The sequence below is a fragment of the Sphaerodactylus townsendi genome, linkage group LG15, assembly GCF_021028975.2.
Source record: "Sphaerodactylus townsendi isolate TG3544 linkage group LG15, MPM_Stown_v2.3, whole genome shotgun sequence".
Lineage (NCBI taxonomy): Eukaryota > Metazoa > Chordata > Lepidosauria > Squamata > Sphaerodactylidae > Sphaerodactylus > Sphaerodactylus townsendi.
Genome location: NC_059439.1, coordinates 25,347,068 through 25,353,724, shown reverse-complemented (window position 1 = coordinate 25,353,724; position 6,657 = coordinate 25,347,068).

The window sequence follows — 6,657 nt, the reverse complement described above, 5'->3', positions numbered from 1 at the left end:
TATTGTGATGACATTTGCAGCTGACACTTGGCTAGCAATAAAACTGCTAGAATAAGGGGGAAAACAGCTTCAGTTTTCCCGGTAATGACATTTTGTACTTTGAATACTGAGGAAATGCATTAGAAGCCTTACTTTGCAGAAAAGAGCTGGATTGCAGTTAAATAATGGCTGGATTTTTTGTTTGCACTGATTTTTGTTGTTTGCACTTGGATCCTGTTGGGTGCTACTATTCCACTGAGCAAATTTGACTCATTAATTAAAATATTCATACCCCAACTTTCCTTTTGGCTGAAGTCTGAAGCCTTCCTCCATTTTAAGGAGCCTCCATCTATCTGAAGCACTTCTTCTTTTGAAAGAAGAGCCGCTTCTGAACTTGAAGGAGAACTCTCAAGGGATGGAAGATTAGTTCTTAAAGGAAAATGGTTAAATGGGATTCCTCCCTCCATCCTTCCATATATTACGTGGTATGGCTGTTCATCTGCTACGGGGTTCTGTGCATGTGAGCTGCTCTTTAGTGGCTCATTGAGCTGCAGCACACCAGAGCCAAATATGGCTCTTAAAAAAAGAAAACGAAAAATTTTAAGTAAAGTTCCAAGGTCAAATGCTATAAGTAATTTACCATAATGCGTTAGAAGGGAATGAAGTAAAGGAGCAGTTTTTCTTTTCATTTTAAATTTAATTTAAAATTTTTCTGTGTATTTATTTGTTTTTTTCAATTTCATTCTTTTTTCTTTCTAGTTTTTATTTGTTTATTTTATTTTCATCACTTCCAGTACCCTGCCCATTCCCATAGGGCTCAGGGCGGCCTACAAACACACACACACACAAAAATTAAAAATACATTTAAAACACAATAAATTTGATAAATACAATGTACTAAAAGAACAACCTGGTACAATGGTGCCAAATACTCTGACTCTTGCCCATGGGAGGCCAACTGTGATGGAAGCTAACCTGGCTGGCTTGGAAATGCCTGGAAGGATAGCTTTGTCTTGCAGGCCCTGTGGAATTGATTCAAATCCCACAGAACCCTGATCTCATTAGGCACAAGGTTGGGGCCAGGACAGTAAAAGCCCTGGCCCTTGTAGAAGCCAGTCAGATGTCCTTGGGGCCAGGGATCACCAGACGATTCGCCTTGGATGAACGGAGGGGCCTAAGAGCAGCAGTGGCGTAGGAGCAGCAGTGGCGTAGGAGGTTAAGAGCTCGTGTATCTAATCTGGAGGAACCGGGTTTGATTCCCAGCTCTGCTGCCTGAGCTGTGGAGACTTATCTGGGGAATTCAGATTAGCCTGTACACTCCCACACACGCCAGCTGGGTGACCTTGGGCTAGTCACAGCTTCTCGGAGCTCTCTCAGCCCCACCTACCTCACAGGGTGTTTGTTGTGAGGGGGGAAGGGCAAGGAGATTGTAAGTCCCCTTGAGTCTCCTGCAGGAGAGAAAAGGGGGGATATAAATCCAAAACTCTTCTCTCTCTCTTCTCTCTAAGAGGCCAATACGGGGAGATGTGGTCCCGAAGGTATGTGTGTAAATGGGACTGAATGCCCTTCAAGAGATGCTGTACAGGAAGACTAATAATAAAGATGAACAGTTATGAGGAATCTGAGTGTGAACTATGCAAAGATGTATGCTAGTGCACTAACGCAACGGTGCAGGGTGCTCCCATGTATATCTGTTATGTATTGCAAATTCTGTGTGTGCCACATCCTAATAAATTGCTTGCAACAGTAAGTGTCTGGGCTGTAGATACTTTATGGCTTATTAATTGACATGTCAATCGACATGACATGTCATTAATTGACATGTCAATAAGCAGTATATGTTCAGTTATGGGCTTTCTTATATTGGTCCCTTATGGATGTCTTGCACTACAATTTTGATGCAGCTTGGCTTTTTATTTATAGAAGACTCTCCTTTATTGGGATAATGCTTGTGGGCAAAATAGCCTGCATGCTTTCTTCTTCTGTTTTGAAAAATTATACAAACATTTATACCACCATAAGCCACAATATAAAAGAGAGCCCGCTAAACACTTCCAGAATACAAACCTAAGAAGTCAGCAATTAAAGAGAACATCTAGATCAGATTTCATTTTAAAAGACAGCATAATAATTAAGAACATTAAAAAATTGATTTCGGTTGGGTTAGCTGCCAAAATGCAGGAAAGGTTTCCAAGCTGTCAGATATGAAGGCTTTAAACAAACTCCTCTTCAGGTAGAAGCATTCAATTCAAAATTCCACACAAGCTTATGCTTAAAAACAAAGGCTCATTCCGCACACGCAGAATAATGCACTTTCAAGCTGCTTTCAGGGCTCTTTGAAGCTGTGCGGAATGGCAAAAACAGTTGTGAAAGCAGCTTGAAAGTGCATTATTTTGCGTGTGCGGAATGAGCCTAACAAATAAAAAAAATCCTCCCAAGATACCTTACCATCTCTAGCTGGTATCTCTATTCCTGTATCTTAGAATTTCACATCTACTATGACGGAATCAATAGCCTGCACCTTCTAAAAGTCTCAACTTTCCTAAATGAATAATGGTTTCCTTTGTGGAAGTGAAAGTTAGGAAAGACCAAACTGGCAAAATTTAGACAAGGACGCCTTGATGATCTAGACCAGTGGTGGCGAACCTATGGTACGGGTGCCAGAGGTGGCACTCAGAGCCTTCTCTGTGGGCACGCATGCACAGAGTTCGTTATGTGGGGGGGGGGCAGAAAATCGCCTACCCCCCACACATCTAGGCTGCCTGGGCTGCTGGGCACGACATGTAGGTAACCCTGTTAAGTGCTGTTGAACCCCGCTGATTTTCATGGGAAGAACTAAAGCACAATCCTTTACCTGGGAGTAAGCTCGGTTGCTAGCAATGGGCTTGCTTCTAAACCCTCCTAGGGTTGTGATTCACCCATTCGAAGTGTTGCATGATTGCTTCAAAGCAAAGCCATTGACTACCACCAAGCTTACTCCCAAGTAATGCACGCCTTGTTTTTTCTAAACTAAAACCTCAGTATTCAGGTTAAATTGCTGTGTTGGCACCTTGCGATAGATAAGTGGGTTTTGGGTTGCAGTTTGGGCACTCGGTCTCGAAAAGGTTCACCATCACTGATCTAGACTGAAATGGCTAATGTTTTGATATTTGACGCCTTCCTGAGGTTACAAATGCTACCCTGAGGACCCTGGAGGAAGGATAGGCTATAACTGTGAGACATTAATCTTACCAAATGTCTATAATATTACATCCATCTCTTTTCAGATTGATCATCCAGAAGCCTGGACTGGTGCTGACTCTTTAGCTCAACGATTTTTGTCCTTCTATTCTGGTTAGCACAACACTTTATTTAAAAGGCTTGAACTCAGAAGGATGGAATTGGAGGGAGGAAACCACTCCGATACTTCTTGAGGTGGTATGGGGAAGAGAATGCAATGTGATGTCCAAAATGGGAGGAGGCTGGTCCAGTCAGGACCGTGGGTGTGACATAGAAAGAGACTCTGAAATGTTGGGAAGGTTAACAGAAAGCAATATTTGGATGTACACCTTCTGGGTATCAATGGAACGTTCTTACTGTACTTAGGAGAAAGGTTCTTAGGACTGATGGACCTGTCCTCTGTTTGTGGGGGAAAAAACCCAAACCAAGGCCCCTTCTGCACACGCAAAATAATGCGTTTTCAAACCACTTTCACAACTGTTTGCATGTGGATTTTGCTATTCCACACAGCTTCAAAGAGCACTGAAAGCAGTTTGAAAGTGCATTATTCTGCATGTGCGGAATGAGCCAAAAAAAGGAGAAATGGGTGGAATACATGATTTACTTGCAGAAGAGCCCAAGATCAACCCCTGGATTTTCCAGTTAAATTATGTTGGACAGCAGGTTTGGGAAAAACCTGACTGAGACTGGGGGGTTACTAGAGTCCAAAATACAGGTATTCAGTATGGGGAAGGGGCTTCATACACCCAAGAAAACCTGCCAGGGAACACTCAAAGCTCAGCAGTGGGGTAGATACCTTGATGCAGATGATTGCAAGTGAAAATAAGGCGCTGCTAAAAGAGATCTGGGGTAATCGAAGAGGGAGAGATGCTTCTGTGTGTGAAACCCCAAAGAGAACTCCTGTTTTCCGAGTGAGTCTCTCAGATCATCTCAAGCGTTTTGTCAAGCTGGTAGGCCATACTTGGCAACTGAGGGTGGTTACCTAACAGGGGGACTGTCAGATTGTCTTCCTACCATGCCACAGAGAGCCTTTTGTTTCACTTGGCAGGAATGGGATTTGAGAAGACAAAGACTTGTCAGATAGTGCTCTCTTCAGTTGTTAATTCCATCAAGACTGATCCCTGCTATTCAATATCCAACCTCATTTCCTATGGGATCAACTCTTTGTTTAAGGGAGAAGAAAATCTCATGGTTCTTCCATTCATGTCCCAACTAGAGTTGCAAAAACCACAGATAGATAGACACACCTGCATGCACACTATAGACAGGCATATTAATTAGAATATTGCAATAACCAAACCGATACATGATAACAAAACCATAGCACCGAATGATCGTTGGCAGGCAGACTTGGGGAACAAAGGTTGCTCATAATAATGGTTCCCTCACATGCTTCAACGTTCTTAGTAGATCTCACAGGTGAAAATAAGGCACTGATCTATCTTAATAGAGGTAGGATGGTCAACTCTAATCCCATCAGAATGTAAAATGCCACAAAGAGAAGAGAAGAGTTTTGGGTTTATACCCCACTTTCCTCAATAGTAACGCATCTCAAAGCAGCTTCCTTCCTTCCTTCCTTCCTTCCTTCCTTCCTTCCTTCCTTCCTTCCTTCCTTCCTTCCTTCCTTCCTTCCTTCCTTCCTTCCTTCCTTCCTTCCTTCCTTCCTTCCTTCCCAACAGACACATTGTGAGGTCGGTGGAGCTGAGAGAGTTCTGAAGAACTATGATTTGTCCAAAGTCACTCAGCAGGTTTCATAAGGAAGAGTAGGGAAACAAAATCAGTTCACCAGGTAAGAGTCCACCACTCATGTGGAAAAGCGGGGAATCAAACTCGATTCTCCAGATTAGAGTCCACCACCATTGAATTCTAGAGCAAGGCAAATGGGCAGAACTACAGTATATGAACATGAATCATGATACAACTGTAAGGCTATCAAAGTGGGAAAAAAGAAACAAGGATAGCATGGAATCCCTTCAGCTTTTCTGCTGATGGTGAAGAGTTCATCCAGAAAAGCTATGATGTTGATCATAGAATTAGGGCTGTAGTAAGGAGGGAAAATGGGTGTGATTGAATGAAAAAGCTGGTTGGATCCCTCCCATAGTTTTTGCCTCATGTCAAATTAAATATGATGGGCAGTGCCCATATAAGAACATAAGAACATAAGAACTAGCCTGCTGGATCAGACCAGAGTCCATCTAGTCCAGCACTCTGCTACTCGCAGTGGCCCACCAGGTGCCTTTGGGAGCTCACGTGCAGGATGTGAAAGCAATGGCCTTCTGCTGCTGCTGCTCCTGAGCACCTGGTCTGCTAAGGCATTTGCAATCTCAGATCAAGGAGGATCAAGATATATTTATGTTGTGTCTTCCCATTTGTATTCACACAGGATGTATGAGGGACACACTAGAAAATAGAACAAACAGGTTAGGAGAACCAAGCACTGCCCCCTTGCTCAGTGCTGGTTGACAAGAATATTTCTCCATTCCATTTGTCCCTTTTTATATGGGGACAATGTAAGGAGTGGTCATCCCATTTCTTCCCTCATCAAAGAGGAATGGTCATCCCATTTCTTCCCTCACAACCACCTTGTGAGTTAGGTTAGGCTGGAAGAGAGAAATCACCCCAAAGCTACCATGGGCCATGCTGGGATTTAAACTCATGCAACTACACCATGCTAGTTCTCATCTAGGTCACTTCATTTCTGATTTTTTTGAGCTAGGAATGACAAAAATGTGATATATTGAGGAAAGTATGAAAATGAGATTTCTGCAACCTATTAGGTATCTCATACAACAGTAGACTTCTAACTAAACCAAAGGGACCATTTCCCCCCTTACTTTGTATGATCATATTTCTCCGTTTTAAGAGCTTGAAAGGGGTTGCTGAGTATCTTAATTATATAAAAGAGGTAAACTTTTATATGTTGACAAAATGGATCTGCTGCTGACCTTTCATCTTGACATTATTTGGGCTTTTCTATGTGTGTGTGTTGGAATTAGATCTCCTGAATCTCCTATATAGGGACCTTATTTGTTGGTTAATTTTAATACATTCCTTGTCAAACCAAGAATTATTTGAACTTCTTGTATCTCCTCTGGGATGTTCTTATGTGTGTGTGGTAGTTCTATTCGATTCTTTCCCCATGCTTTACTACAGTCTCATGGCAAGTTACAATAACAAACAACAGTAACATCCCACAACAGTAAAATCACAATAAAATCCCATCCAAAAATCTCAAAAACAATCTAAAATCCACCCACAAAAAAGGGAAGGGTGCATCAAAGCTGACACAAAGTGCCTACCTCTCCCAAGAGTCATGCTTTGGGTAAGTAGTCCTTTCTGCTTGATATCTGCCCATGCTTTGCATGGGTACCATTTCTTCATTAGGGACTAGCACATTCCCGGGATGCAGGAACACATCTGGAAAACTCCAACTGTCTTAGGCTGTAGCAACTGGTTTTC